Here is a 17,298-nt window from a genome sequence, read left to right as displayed (position 1 = left end):
CCATTTTTGAGAGTCCCACGCTGAACCTCTGCTGATTCATGATGCTGTCCTTGTAGGGGGGAGATCCACTCAAGTGTAGGAGACCAGGATCTGTGTCTCTTTCTCTGGGAGCAGGGATCCAGGGGGTTGCCTTTACTCCGCCATTTTTCCTTCCCCTCCTTTGTATCTCTTTAACATATTTTTATTTTTAATTGTTGTAAAAACACAAAATTTATAATCTTAAGTATTTTTAATTTTTCTCATTAGTCGTGTTGCATTGTTATGCAACATATGTCTAGAATGCTTGTATTTTGTAATTCTAAAATTCAATACACATGAAACAAGTACCCATATTCCCCATGGCCTATCCCCTGACAAACACCATTTGGTTTTTGAAGAGTGTAACTACTTTAGAAATATCATGTAAGTATAATAATACAGCATCTGTCTTTTAGTGACTGCCTTTTTATTGAGCATAATATCATCAATTTTTCTCTGTACTGTAGATGTTATAAGATTTCATGCTTTTTAAAAGCTGATAATCCAATATTTTTATATTTCAAATGTTATTTATCATTCATTTGGTAAGGGCAGTTTGGGTTGCTTTTATCTATTAGATTTTGTGAATAATGGTGTAATGAACATGGGTGTCCAAATATTTTTTGCCCATATATGTAAGAGTTTATGTTTCTGTATTATTCTTATTCATTGGTCTAGTTGTTTGCCTTTATTTCAGTACAAAACTGCTTTAATTTTTAAAGTCTTGAAATCAGGAAGTGTGGTACCTTATAACATTGTTTCTCTTTTGGATGATTATTGGGCTGTTTGTGGTCACTTGAAATTCCATATTATTTTGGGGGTTGCTGTTTTTATTTTGCAAAAAATATGTAATTGGGAGTTTGAAAAAGACTGCATTAAATCTGTAGGTCACTTTTGGCAATAGGGACATCTTCACAGTATTAAGCCTTCCAACTTTGAACAATAGGATGTTCACAAATGTGTTGTTTGCTTCCATATATTGTGAGTATTTCTGTTTTCTTCTCTTATGTATTTATAGCTTCATTCAATTTTTGGTCAGAAATAAAAGTTTGTAAAATTTCCATTTTTGAGAAATTATTACACTTGTTTTTTGGCCTAACAAGTAGTCCCTCCAAGAGAATGTTTTATGGGCTACTGAGATGATTTCTTATTCTGCTGGTGGTGTGTGGCATGTTCTCTAGACATCTGTTAGGTCTAATTGCTTTATAGTGTTTTCAAGTCCTCTGTTTCCTTATTAATAATCTGTCCAGATTTATTGTTTAGTGATGAAAGTGGAATATTGAAGTATTCTTATTATATTGCTACTTATTGCTTCAATTCTGTCAAGGGTTGATGATTGGGAGTCTTGATGTGAGATAAAGATATATGTATATTATATATGTTATTGTCGTGTTCACAGTGAATGAACCCCTTTGTTATCTAATGTCCTTCTTTGTCTCTTGTGACAGTTTGACATAAAGTATATTTTATAAAATATAACATTTGACATAAAATGTGACATGCCTAATTTTGACTTTCTCTGTTCTTCTATGGTTAACATTTTAATAATATATTTTTCCTTGGCTGCCAATTTTACTCTATTGTTTTCATTATATCTAAAGTTGACTGTCTTGTAGACAGCACATAGTTGGATTTATTTTTTTAATCCTGTTATTCAATTTATTCCTTTCTACTGGAAACTCTGATGGATATATAATCTTTCTCAAAAAGGAGGACTTACTATTTCCCTATGATTATTTTCTGTAATTCTTCTCAGTATTTTATCTTTGTTTTACTCTCTGTGTCCTCATTTTGTTTCTTATTTCTGTAGTGACATGTTTTGATTTTTTCTCATTTTTTTCTGTATCCCTATAAATATGTAGAGTTTACCATAAGAATTACCTGAAATATTTTTTTATTTTATTTTATTTTTTACCTGAAATATTTTAAAGTAAAATATATATTAAACTGGTAACTACCTAACTTCAGTTGCATATTATAATTCTTCCTCTTTGCATCTGCTCTCAACTTTGTTATTCATGTCAATAATTATATCATTTTGAATATACTTTAACATATATTTATAATTATTTTTATGATTTAGGCTTTCAAATTTTGTGGCATAATTAAAAATGTTTTATGCACCATCATTATAATACTAAATTTTATTTTGAATATGAACATATCATTCCAAAAGAATTATGTGTTTGTCATGGAAGATAGAATCCAGTCTTTGGAAAGGCCCTTAAGGATCCAGATATATGGACACATATGCCTCTAGTTTCACTCACTTTTGAAGGAAAATCCAAGAATGGGAATTTTACTAGTAAGTCACCATGTTGTATCAGGGAGGAGGAAGGGCTTTGGTGGGCACATGTAAAAATCTCCTTTCCCTTTCTATGTAGTTCTTGGTGTTTTCTCACCTGGGCTGTTTTAAACTTTTAACTGGTTATTAGAGTGCTCAAAAAGTCATATGGGCCAATATAGTTCTAAGTGTATATATCTATGAAGAAATCAAGACTTGTGGTATTCTACTGTCCTGTCTTGATAATGTGCTTGGTATAATTTTATATATTCAATTTGTGAAGTAAATTCACCTGAGTCTAGTAAGTGAGGTAATTTTTATTTTTATTTCTTTCAGTGGTGTCTTCCCATTACACTCGAGAACTTTTGCCAGAGCAGGGCATAAAAGATTCATTCCATAAAGTGATAATGAGAAGATATGGGAATGGTGGCCTTGAAAATTTATACTTAGGTAAAGACTGGGACAGTGTGGGTGTGTTTAAGAGGCAGATAGTATATAGTGGACTTTCTCAATGTTTGTCAATTACTTACAGCAAAATCTTTTCATGTAATAAATGGGTAAAGGTCTTTAAAAAAATCTTAAAATCTAAATAACTGTAAGATAAGACATAATGTAGAGAGAATGTTCAAATGTTAAGATGTGGCAAATCCTTTCATGAGTGCTCTCCCTTTACTGAACATAAGAGAATTGACACAGGCAAGAAATATGACAAATGTATAAAATGTGACAAAGACTTTAAATATTGTTAAAGCCTTTCTAATCATAAAAGAATTCATACAGGATAGCAATCCTACAAATATAACAAATGTGGCAAAGCTTTTAACCATAGCGCAAACCTTTCAGTACACAAGAGAATTCATACTGGAGGGAATCCCTACAAATGTGAAGAATGCGATAAAACATTTAAGAAGTGCTCAAACCTTACTGACCATAAAAGAATTCATACAGGAGAGAAATCCTACATATGTCAAGAATGTGGCAAAGCCTTCAACTGGTGTTCAAGTCTTACTCAACATAAGAGAATTCATACTAGAAAGAAACCTTACAAATTTCAAGAATGTTGCAAAGCTTTTCAGCAGTGCTCAAACCTTATTGGACACAAGAGGATTCATACTAAAGAGAAACCCTACAAATGTGAAGAAAGTGGCAAAGCTTTCAACCACTGCTCCATCCTTACAATACATAAAAGAACTCATACTAAAGAGAAACCCTACAAATGTGAAGAATGTGGCAAAACATTTAAGCAGTGTTCAACCTTTACTAACATAAGAGAATACATACTGGAGAGAAACCCTACAAATGTGAAGAATGTGGAAAAGTCTTCAACTGTTGCTTTATCCTTACTAAACGTAAGAGAATTTGTGCTGGACAGAAACCCTACAAATGTGAAGAAAGTGGCAAAGCCTTTAACCACACCTCTAACATTTCTATGTAAAAGAGAATTCATACTGCATATAAATTCTATGAAGAATGTGACAAAGCCTTTACCCAGTGCTCACACATTATTCTACATAAGAATTCATGCCAGAGTAAAATCCTCCAAATGTGAAAGATTGTCAAAGTGTTTAATAACTGCTCACATCTTACTAAACATCAAAGAAGCCATACTAGATAAATGTGTGATAAATGTAATAACTGTGGAAAAAGATTTTGCAAAATAAAGCCTTAGAATGCATGACTATTTATACTGAGAGAAAACATTAAAAATGTAGAGTAGTAAAATACTACTACTTGTATTGCAAGTCTGATTGTACATGGGAGCATTTATACTGAAATAAAATCCTCCAACAGTTGCTCAAACGTTATTCAACATTAGAGAATTTGTATTGGATAAGAATACTGCAAATATAATGAATGTAGAAAAATATTTGTGGAAAACATATACCTCAGAAAACAAAAAAGAGATCATACTTAAATACACTTTACAGATATAGTAAATTTGGCGAAAATCAAAAATCAAGTTAGGATGTTGAATATAGAGAAAAATCTAGTTAAAATAATAATTCATTCATATGTAAGTTTAAAAGAAGATTTTTTAATAGTTATAATTACATTTAAAGTATACTCTTTTTGCATTTTCTTAAGATCAAATATTGATGAAATTTAACTCTCAAAGGACTAGATATTAATGCTTTCATTCCTAGTGTTTATGTGAATGCATGTGGTTAATTGTTGCTATGTCAAAGATAGTAGCTATTCTCTACTAGCTTTCCATGGAAATGCAAGAAGTATGAAGAATATATAAGTGGAGAGATGCCTGATGGTTGACTTATAACAGTGTTTTAAGTGATGTACAAGATAGGTATACAGAATATTCTGACTTACAGTAAGTAAGAAATACTTATAATTATAGAAGTAAATTGTTTTACTAATTGCATTTTAGGATAATAAAATACAATAGATCCTGAAATTTTAGACTATATGTGAACTTATTAAATTAAAAATGTTTTTAATGCATCAAGAGTGTTGTGGGTTGAATGAAGTGTTATTCTACCACCACCATTAACCTGTCCTATGTTACTCAAACTTGCAGATAATGGATGGTAACAATACACTATTGGGTTACATAGTAGAATGAAACTTCTTGTGATCCATTTTTCCAGTGGCTTTAGACTTTAGAGAATAATGTTTTCATAGTTTACTTTTTATTTTTTCTTATTTTTGAAATTACATTGTTAGTGGTTATGAGAACTGTCTAGGAATATAATCAAAAGTCATACATTTCTGAATCCTGAATGACTATTTATAACGTTTTATCCTACATTTTTCTTCAAACATGCAACCTCTCTGGCCTGTAAAACACATACCAATGTGTTATTTACATGGAATTAAATATACAAATATATTACTCAAGATAAATTTCAGGTGTAATAGAACAAATAATTATGTTTGTGTGAATTTGGATACATACTTATTTTAAGAATAAAATAAAAATATTTGAAAAAAAGATGATTTAAAAAGTATTAATATTTTACTACCAAAGTAGAAGCCTCAAAGATTGTGAAATCAAAGCTTATTCTTTTTGCTTTGCATTGCATTAATTTCTCTAAAATGTTATGGCTTCTGGTTCAGAATTTACTTATGCAAATCCTCTGTTTTTACTTGTGTATTACTCATGCTAGACCTCACATATGATTTTCTTATTTCAAAGTTCATGAACTACTTTTTATATGACCTGCTCAGAGATTATAAGAATGGTTTTTATGAAATTTAACGGTTCTGTTAAAATGTTTGGAAGATATGAGTAATCCCACAGCATATTAACATGATTTTATTTACTTAGTACATTCTATATTTTACATCTCAATTGCAGAACCCTACTTAAGCCAATTTTTCTTTAATTATTGTTTCTTATACCTTTTATAATTGACATAATTGAGTTTATTGACCTCATTGGGCCCATTTGTTCAAGTGAATTCTGGGAAGTCTTCATAAATCATGAGTTTGTTTTTACATTTATATAGAGGGAACAAGTATAGGATAGTACTAGGTAGTAATATATGCTTTATAATTAGCAGCAAATATTCCTGAGAGTGAGTTTGTTGCTTCAAGTAAAAGATTGAAAATATCCATAGTGAATAAATGGCATTGATTCTGTATGGGTACAGAAGACACCTACACAACAACAAATTCTAAATTCATAAGAAGAAATTCTGTTTCTTTTGTTTCCTAATTATCTCCAGTTTTATTTATTTATTTTTTTGCTTTCTCTTTATATTCATTTCTAGCCACAAATGCATCCCAGCCATTCTTCTTTTTTCCCTGCCTTATGGATCCAGCTTTCTCACTGTTCTCCCTACCCCATGCAATTTCACACAATACTTTGAAAGTTCTGATAAAAAGTTTGGAATTCTTTAATTTGCTGAAAAATTATTTTAAACTAGAGAGTTTGGGGTCATTGTCGTAAATGCAAAATTGTGATTGAGATTCAAGGGTTGCAGTGCCCTGAGATTAAAGTAAAAGCCTTAAAGTACAAACAATTCTTACTGCCACAGCATTAAATCAGGCAGCCAGAATTTTTTGTCTTTGTTTGTAAATGTTATTTGCTCTTAACACATAGTGTCATCAATATGAAAATAATTATAATTGGTAAAGCATTAATAACAGTGGGCTGTATATCCAAAGCACTATGTTAAACATCAAAATTTGGAAATCTCAATAGAAAATATATCATAAATAAATTCTTAAGGAGAATTTATAGTAAATGAAGAAATTTGAATTTAATTTTCTATGAAATAATTATAGGAATATACAACATATGCTTTCATGTAGAATCTGTTTTAGAGACTATATGTTTAGTGTTAGAAAATAATAGAATGACCTCTGAGGATTAAAATTTGGAATGCTCTTAATTCCTCATCAATATTGCAATCTTAGAGACTTTATCTTACATTATTTTATCTTCTTTTAGGGACTTCAGTGCACATTCCACAGTTTTCATTCTTAGTCACATAACTGTGGCCAATACTTTGGTCATTCTCTACTGAGGAATCTCAGAGATTATGTCAGATTTTGCATCAAAACATTTTATGATTTTGGATGCAAAATTCTTTTCTGTGTTCTGAGTGGCCAGAGATAGGACTGTTGGCACAACCTACTTCTTTAGCGTCTTCCATATCATAACCATCAGCACTGGGCACTACAGGTGCCCTGAGTTTAAAATAAAAGACTTGGTGTGTATCCCATGTTCTGTACTGGATCCTGAATGTGCTGGTAAATATCAGAGCTCCCTTGCTTGTGATTAACAAATATAATGACAGAAAAAGCACTGAAACTATGCGCTTTTTATATAAGTCAGCTAAGCTTATGACAAAAACACAGGCTCAGTATTTGCCACATTACTATGCTTCCATAATTATGTTTCATTTTTTAAACTGGCAGATAACATTATATGCATTTATCATGTAAAATATGGTGTTTTGAAGTATATATACATTGTCTAATGCTTAATTCTAGCTAATTAACAAATCCTTTACTTCACATAGTTATCATCTTTGTGGTGAAGAACACTAAACAATCACTGCCTTAGCATATTTCAAAACTACAATATACCATGATTAACTATAGTCAGAATGCTGTACAATAGATCCCTTGAGCTTTTTCTAACTGAAAATATGTATAATATGACAGACATCCCTCCAAGCCCATTCCTCCTTAAAGGCCCTACTTTCTGGTGTCATCATTCTACTCTCCACTTCAATGAGATCAATTTGCTTGGATAACACATCAGTCAGATTATGAAGTATGTGTCTTCTGTGCCTGGATTGTTTCAATTAACATGTTCTCCAGGTGCATCCATGTGACTAAAAATGACAGAATTTTTGCTTTCTATGGATGAATTGTATTTCATTGTGTGTACATGTTCCACTTTCAAATTGATCTTTTAATGATGGACATTGGGGTTGATTCTATATCATGGCTAATGTGAATAGTACTACAATAAACATGAAAGTAAAGTTAAGTATCTTAAATATACTGAATTCATTTTGGGGGATATATATCCAATGGTGTTATTGCTGTAACATATGGTAGTTTTATTTTTATTTTTTAATTTCACTATATTACATGGGTACAAATGTTTTGGGTACATTGATTGCTTTTGTGTAGTTTGAATCAGTATTTTAAGTGTGTTCATCACCAAGATAGTGTGCCTTGTACCCATTAGGTATGAAGTTACCTGTCCCCTCTTCTCCCTCCCACCTGCTTAGTTTCCATTTAGTTTTACTACCATATGTACATATAAGTATTGATTAACTAGTTCAAATTTAATAGTGAGTACATGTGTTTGTTTTTTCATTCTTGTGATATTTCAACATACAAGAATGATGTCCAATTACATCCAGGTTGTTATTAAAGGTATTAGTTCACCAAGTGAACCTAGTTATTTATGGCTTACTAGTACTCCATGGTATACACATACCACATTTTATTAATAAACTCATGTATTGATAGACACTTGGGCTGGTCCCACATCCTGTGAATTGTGCTGTAATAAACATTCAAATGCACGTGTCTTTTTGATAAAATGATGTTTTTTCCCTTTGAATGAATACCCAATATTGGAATTGCTGAATCAAATGACAGGTCTACTTTTAGTTCTTTGAGGTATCTCCATACTATTTTCCACAGAGGTTGTGTGGGAAGGCAGCTACTCTCCCTATGTATTCATGGGGCAGGGGTTATCACAAAGGACAAGAAAATAATAGAATATAGAAAACAATGGAAATAAAAGAATACAGAGATGAAGTTATAGTTTTGTGATTTATATAAAGAAATAGGAAAGCAAGGGTACTCAGGGGACCTCATAATATCCTGTCAATTGTGAGGCCCAGAGTGAAGTTTCACATAGCTATTTATAGGTACAGATATCGGTTGCCAGGAGTAACAGGTTTACATAATAACAGGTAGTTCAGTTGTCAGGGGTAACAGGTTTACATAATAACAGATAGTTCATTTTAGGTTAAAAGTTTTTCAAAGGACTTCTAAAGATTCCTTAATTAACTCTATTTATGTTAATAAATGGTTACAAAATCTTTCAAAGACAAACTTCTAAGAGATAACTATCACTTAACAGAGAGGTTACACAGAGATATGGTGGCTCCATATTTCTTTATCTATTTATTGTGGATTGAGACAGGAGTGAGCAGGAACTGACCCTTGGGCTAATTGCTTTCAGCCACAGGTATCTGTCTCTTGGGCCAGGCACTCTTTGTTCTGTTTCATCCCACAGTTCCATGCAGACCTGCTTTGTCTTTCAAAGTAGGCAAAAAACACAGGTTTGAAATCATAGAGTCACCTTGGAATGCAGCTGCAACTGACATTTGAGACGCCCTCCCAAGGCAAGGCAGCCTTTGATATGCAAAGTAACACGTTCACATATTCCTTTAGGGCAAAGCCCTGCAAAACTCCTGAGATAATTTCTGTCCCTAATATAGCAATATTAGGCAATTCATTAAAGTAATAATTTTATGAGCCAACAGGTTGTACTAGTTTACAGTCTCACCCACAGTGTAAAAGTATTCCTTTCTCTCCACATCCATGCCACCATCTGTTGTTTTGGAAATTTTTGATAAAAGCCATTCTCATTGGAGTTAAGTGATATCTCATTGTGGTTTTAATTTCCATTTCCCTGATGGTTAGAGATCTTGAGCATTTTTTCATATGTTTATTGGACATTACTCTATCTTCTTTTGAAAATCTCCTGTTTATGTCTTTTGCCCACTTTTTATAGGTTTATTAATTTTTTGCTGATATGTTTGAGTCCTTTACAGATTATGGTTATCAGCCCTTAATCAGATATATAGTATGCAAATATTCTGTGGGTTGTCTGTTCACTCTATTGTTTCCTGGGCTATACAGAAGTTTATAATATACATAATCAAGTTTCAGTTGATAATTTTTGTTGTTGCTGTGATTGCTTTTCTGGTTATCTTCATAAATAAAGAGGAAGACAAACAGATTGGATGAGGGTCAGAGGGAAGGGTGCCTGAAACTACAGGAGACTCCACAGAAAGAAGTTTCAAAGGAGACCTGGAAGGAAAAATGCCCCTGAGAGGCTTAGAGACCAGAAACAAGGCTAGGTGGAGCAGTTAAAATTCCCCTCCCTTGAAACTTGGACTTCTGGTGGGCTCATGAGCAGTTGGAGAAACCTGGTAATACCAGCCCAGAGACGGCTGACACCAGTGAGCAGTGGAGCCTCTGGTAGACAGGGCACCAGGTTCCAGCTCCCTTGGGGCACACTTCCCTCCCTGCAAACCCAAGCCAATCGGCAGCCACCATATTACTTCATTCTCCCTTTCCCCTTTCCCTACTCACTGGAGCCTGGAGAGACAATTTAGCCACCACCTGGAGGCATCTGCAGGAAACGGGACATTCACTTTTGGGGCCCTACAGTGGACAGAGGGGTACTCAGACTGTGAGCTCCCTACCCGCCAGCCCTCCCAAGTGCTATTTGCCTGGTGACTTTAGGAAAGCAGGGTAAGTCCCTAGATGGAGAGACATTGATCTAGCTTGGGCACTCTATGGGTGACTTGAAACCAGCACTCCTCTCCCCAGCTGTCATGGCCAGATTACAGGCCAGGGGTGATACTAAACATAAAATAATGACACAGACGCACATGGACATGACAATGACTTGAGTGACCAATGCACCGGTCGCTTTATTTTTATACCCCCCAGACCCAAGATTAGTTCCTTGTATGTGAGCATCTGAGCACAGCAGAGATATCAGCCAATTCCAGAGTTGTATCAAAAGGGAACAATTTCCCATGGTCTCAGACCTCAAAACAGTTACTGAAGTTAAGGTGCCGGACAGAGCTCAAAAGACAAGGCTGAGATAGGCAACATAAAACAATGCAGCCATTTGAAGTGCTTCTTGGTCTCAATCCCAGGCGGCGGCTCCTTTCTGGCCCCCACGGTTGTGCCTGTTTTAGGGCGCCCCCCTCCATGGGGAGTCTTACTCATCATTGACTCCAACCATCAATCGGGGGCCAGTTCTTGGGAGATTTCTTCTTATTCTTGTTCTCATGGCCTCCAGACTCCCACCACAGGGGACCTCCATGTGGGAGTTGGGAGCATTTGTTTATGTGCAACAACTCAGGCCTCTTATCAAATCACAGGGCAGCAACCATGTCTGAAGAAAATGCCAACTGCTGCTGCCTCAGGCAGCACACGTACATGACAGACTATAGTGAATGACTACTATAAGGCATAACACCAGAATCATCCCCCAACACCAGCAGGGGCAGGGATTAATCCCCAGGACCCAGGAGAAGGCCTGCAGACCAGATCCTATACACCCAGGTCTCAATCAGATTGCCTGGAGGAGCAGGCGGGATATTTGTGAATGAGCCTACTGAGGTGTGTGTGCCTTCAGGGGCAGATCAACGTGCTTAAGGAGCAACCCCGCTCCCTGGGAAGGCTGTGCTTCTAGCTCAGGCTGTGATTCTGGCAGGGAATCTCCAGCTCACATCACAGCCAGGGGAGATATACTGACTTGAGGTCCTACCTGCTGGAAGAGTCCACAGAAAAAAAATGTGGAACAGGGGAGGGGGAAAGGAGTGAGGTTGCTCCAGACTACAGGTCTCAATGGCCCCACCCCGCTACACAGACTTTTCTGCTTAGTGGAACCATTTAAGTCCCTCCCTGGCAGCTTTGCCCAGAAGCAGACAACAGACCTTTGACCCCTGCTAACAGCATTTGTGGAACTTAAGGGCAGGCTCGCCCAATCCAGCCCCACTCAGTCACATTCCCCTACCTGTGCCCAGTTAGGTGGAGAATAAGGACACACCTGGAAGTCCCAGGGCCCCACCCACACCTGAGGCACTAGAGTGCCTCTCCAGAGGAATTAGAGCTGGTTACAGGATCCAAAAACAACACTGAAGCTTGCTCCTTCCAGCCCAGCAAGCACCACCTACTGACAGGTCATTTTGTATACCCTTTTACTATATCTACTGACTCATTATCCAGGGTGTGGTCCAATATCATCCACAAACACTACCTACTGGCTCAGAGATTAAACAGGGTGTGTCATTATCCAAATGAAAATCTAAAGGTAAGTGCCAACAGCTGATCCAGATGGGAAGGAATAAGCAAAAGAACTCTGGAAGTATGAAGAATCAAATGGAAAATACACACCCAAAGGGGAACACCAGCTCCTTAGCAATGGCCATCAACCAAATTCAGAACACTAAAATTACAGAAGAATTTCAAACATGGATTGTAAGACAACTCAATGATATGCAAGAGAAAATGGATAACCAACACAAAGAAACCACAATACACACACACACACACACACACACAAACACACACATACACACACACACACACAGGACTTAGAAGGAAAATTCACAAAAGAAATTGAATTAAAGAAAAAGAATAATCAAATAGAACTTCTAGAAATGAAGAATATATTCAAGGGATTGCAAAACACAGTAGAAAGCCTCAAGAACGGGGTAGATCAAGCAGCAGAAAGAATCTCAAGGATTGAAGATATAACACCTTTCAATTAAAGAAGTCAGTTGCAGAGATAGAGCAGAGAAATAAGAGAAAAGAGCAACGTCTACAAGAAATGTGCAATTGTGTGCAGAGGCCTAACATGAGAATCATAGACATCCCTGAGGGTGAGGAAGAAAATACACAAGGGTTAGATGAGCTATTTGGGGATATAATAGAGAAAACTTTCCCAGGCTTTGCTAAAAATCTAGATATCCAGGTACAAGTAGTTCAAAGGACTCCTGGGAGATTCAGTGTGAACAGGAAGACACCATGACATACAGTCATCAGACTGACCAAAATAACCACCAAAAAGGCCCTTCTATGAGCTGTAATGCAAAAGCAGCAGGTAACCTACAAAGGAAGACCCATCAGAATAATGGCAGACTTCTCAACTGAGATCTTATAAGCAAGAAGAGACTGGGGCCCCATTCTCACTCTTCTCAAACAGAATAATGCCCAGCCTAAAATCTTGTACCCTGCAAAACTTAGTTTCATATACAAAGGAGGAATAAAGACCTTCTCAGACAAGCAAAGACTGAGGAAATTTGCCGAGACATGACCTGCCCTCTAGGAAGTACTCAAAACAGTGTTACACACAGATCAGCACAATAAACATCCACCAGTGTAAAATCATCCAAAAGCTAAAGTCCACAGATACCACAATTGATTCAAGAGAGAAAACAAAGCAACAAAGTTCAATTCAACAGGATGAACAGAAATCTGCCCCACTTGTCAATTCTTTTAATAAATGTGAATGGCTTAAACTGCCCACTAAAGAGACATAGGCTGGCTGAATTGATAAATATACACAAGCCAATTATCTGCTGTCTTTGGGAAACAACACATCTAACCCACACGGATGTATTCAGACTCAAGGTGAAGGGATGGGAAATAATATTTCAAGCAAACAGAAGCCAAAAGAAAGCTGGCATGGTAGTTCTGATTTCACATAGTCTTCAACAAAAGTAATGAGAGACAAAGATGATTGCTATATAATGGTGAAGTGTTCGATTGAATAAGAAGACATAACCATTCTAAATATTTATGCACCTAAATCAGGTGCACCCAGATTCATAAAGTATATCCTACTCGATCTAAACAAAATGATAAACAACAACACCATAATTGCTGGAGACTTCAACACTTCTTTGACAGAACAAGACAGATCCTCCAAACAGAAAATAAAGAAACAATGGACTTAAGCAGAATTCTAGAACGAATGGGCCTGACTGACATTTACAGAACATTCTACCCCCAAACCACTGAATATATGTTTTCCTCATCAGCTCATGGGACATTCTCTAAGATTGACTATATCCTGGGCCACAAAGCATATCTCAAAAAATTTAAAACAATAGAAATTATACCATGAATCTTCTCAGACCACAGTGGAATAAAATTAGAAATCAACTCCAACAGAAATTCTTATCTCTACACAAAGTCGTAGACACTAAACAACCTTCTCCTTAACACTTACTGCGTTAAGGAGGAAATATAGATGGAAATCAAAAGATTCTCTGAACTAAATGATAAATGAGACTCACGTTATCAAAATCTGTGGGACACAGCCAAAGCAGTCCTGAGAGAAAAATTTATATCTGTAAATGGCTATATCCAAAAACCAGAAAGATTGCAAATAATCTAAATGAATCACCTCAAAGAACTAGAAAAGGATGAGGAGACCAACCCCAAAACCCAGGAGAAAAAAGAAATAACAAAGGTCATAGCAGAACTAAATGAAATTAATAACAAAAAACTATACCAAAGATTAGTAAAACAAAAAGTTGGTTCTTTGAAAAAATAAACACTTGACACTCCTCTTGGTAGATTAATGAGAAGCAGAAAAGGACTCTAATAATCTCTATCAGGAATGAAAAAGAAATTACAACTGATGCCATGGAAATACAAACTATCTATGAACACTAGAGAAACCTCTATACACATAAACTGGAAAATGTGTAAGAAATGGACAAATTCTTAGAAACACACAGCCTCCCTAGGCTTAATCAGGAAGAAATAGTATTTCTGAACAGACCAATATCAAGTACCAAAGTTGAAACAGCAATAAAAACCTTCCTAAAAAGAAAAGTCCTGGACCAGATGGTTTCACACTCAAATTTTACCAGACCTACAAAGAAGAACTGGTGCCTATCCTGCAAGACATTGTGATCGGAATGTGAGAACTTGAGGGACTTTGCTAGTCATCAGCAGAGCTCAGAGGTTGCTTATCTGGCCAACGGGGGGAGACATTGATATGCAGTTCAGAGCAATCTCTACAAGCCAGGAGGGCTTGTACAGGTGGGCTGAACAGGTGCCCCTATCCCTGGTGGTGTGGGCTTATTCATGTGATTGCAAAGGCCCCAGGCCTGGCTCTTCTCATCCCTGTCCACTCACCCAGTTTCTCTGTGGAGTGGGGCAAGTTCCCTCCCTGTTTTCTCCCTGGAACTCTACAGTCCTCTCCCCTTGGTTCAGTACAAGTGCACACATTGCCTTGTCACCTCAAACTGGCTCTTTGGTCCTTGTGTCTGACCCACTGGCATGTGTCTCTGCTATCAGTGGCAGCACAGGTGGGGACATATCCCCACTGCAGTGACACAAGCCTTTGGCACAGAGGATTCTCCTGGTTGTTATGGGGGAAGGGCCACAGTCCCCCTACACCACTCCTGTGCCTGGGCGTCACCAGTCCAGTCCATTTGTCCAAGCCACCAATGGGCAATCCTACTAATCACCAGCATGGAGAGAATCAGGCCTCTCAGTACTGAGCACTCTCATAATTGCTATGGGGGCAGGGAGGGGCCATGGTCTCCCTTCACCATTCTTATGTCTGGGAGGTACCAATTCAGCCTGCCTGTCCAAGCCACCAGTGGGCACTCCCACTAAATGCCAATGTGGAGAGCAACAGGCCTCTCAGCACCGAGCACTCGCGTGTTGCTATGGGAGGTGATGGGCCATGGCATCCCTGCACTGCTTTCATGCTTGGGGGGAACCACTCCAGTTCACCTGTGGAATCTGCCACCAAATGCTGGCATAGAAACAGGCCTCTCAGCACCAAGCACTTTTGTGGTTGCTATGGGGGTGAGGGGTACAAACCAGCTTGAGCAAAAATTGCTTTCTGTGATGCCAGGAAAGGAGGACATGCAGAGAACAAAGCATCTAGGTGCAAGAAAGCTGGCTCTCTGGTCCCTCTTGGCACTTTTCCATGGGGTGAGAGTTTTTGTTTCCTGCTGCTCACCAAAGGCACCTGAGTGGGGCGAGTGGACCCCCATTGCCCTTTCACTTGGCATTGGGCTTCTCTGGATTTGGTCCATGCTGTCACTGTCCTCTCTTTATTCTTTCTTGTATTCACAAGCCCATCTCGGTAGGGTCCCCAGATACCTCCATTGTCTCTCCCTGCAATCTACACTGGAGCACCACAGCTGCTCTTAGCTCTCCTCAGACCAACTTTCCGCCCTCCAGCCAGGGCAGTCCAAGTACCGTCTCTAGTTGGCCATCTCGCCCCGATAAAATAAAAATATTAAAATCAAACTTTCAAGGTGTCTGTACTTTATATATGATGTCATGTTATAACTATATTTCTATGGAAACTTAATAGGCAAATGCTAAAATTGAAGTCTTTTATCACTTTACTGAATAGCATAAATTAAGTTTTAAGAGACAAATTGAAATGAAAATTTAACTGTCATACTAACATAAAATGGTAAATTCTGTGGTCAAACTATTTTTCTCAACTTTTCTGATATAACTTTGCTTATCATTTCCCTATGCATAATGTTTGATACCTTATATATGCCCTGTTGTCAGCTTCTCCTAATATTCCTCTGTCCAGGGCATTCACAGTCACCAAAAATACTCTTGAAAATTTATTCATCTATTTATTTACTGATAAAGTTAGGTTATTTTGTTTAGTCTTATCCATTGAAATGAATGTTAGAGATAAGATGGAGCCATACAAGGTGGCCCATGCCTCTAGTCCCAGCTCCTAAGGAGGCTAAAATGGGAGCCTGATTCCAATCCAGGAGTTCAAGGTCAGCCTGGGCAACAGTGAGACCCTACCTTTTAAAAAAAAAAAAAAAAAGGAGAGGCAAACGTTGCCTGTGTTGTATAAAATAACTTAATGGAACTAATCAAGATGCAAGTAAGTTCTAGGGAGATAGGTCTACTTTATGGGTAAGATATAAAATCCACTCCTCAGGTTTTAAAGAACTGAAGTTGGCATATCTAACACATCTATGCCAGTCTAAGAAACTAGAACCTTAGCTCCATTCAATATCTGACTTATACAATCAGCCTTATTTGCATTTGGAAGAGCCAAACAAGATGTATATTAAATGTGCCATAAATCCTAAAGAATGATATAAAGAGACTAATTTGGGCTCTCATCCTATACTACCCATCTACTAAGTGGTTTTGCCTTATGCCACACAACACCAAGCAGAGAATTTTTCACAAGTACTTGCATGCTTTGTGTATAAAGGTACACTCAATTCATATATTTGTTTATTCTTTCACAATTTTTGAATATTCTGAAAAGTGAGTGCAGTACTTGCCAGATACAAAGGCATACCCCTCATGAAGCTTGATTAATCTAACTTTTAAACAAATTAAGAGCCCAACTAAGGTTTAAATAAAAGAGCTATAAGACATTTCCTCTATAGTAATGAAACCATTGTCATCTAATTGAAACAAATGAACCAAAAACATTGAAACATTCTTATAATACAATGTTTTGTACTTCCAAAGGACTTAGTTTATATTCAAAAACCACCTTGTTACTCTGAATTATTTTTTACCTAGATTCATTCCCTTCAAAATTCTAGAGGTTAAAAAAAATTCCTGTCTTCTTCCCTCTACCATCCCCCACTGTTTAGAGTCTGAAGAACTTTTACCTAAACATTCTTATCTTTGAAAAAGATTCTATTGGGTGGTAGGAGCCTTGGAAACCAAGGGTCTTGCACAGGCAGAGTCTGGCATTTTACCTCCCAAAACTTTATACCACC

Source organism: Microcebus murinus, chromosome 13 (assembly GCF_040939455.1).
Source record: "Microcebus murinus isolate Inina chromosome 13, M.murinus_Inina_mat1.0, whole genome shotgun sequence".
NCBI lineage: Eukaryota > Metazoa > Chordata > Mammalia > Primates > Cheirogaleidae > Microcebus > Microcebus murinus.
Note: the sequence above shows the minus strand (reverse complement) of the source record.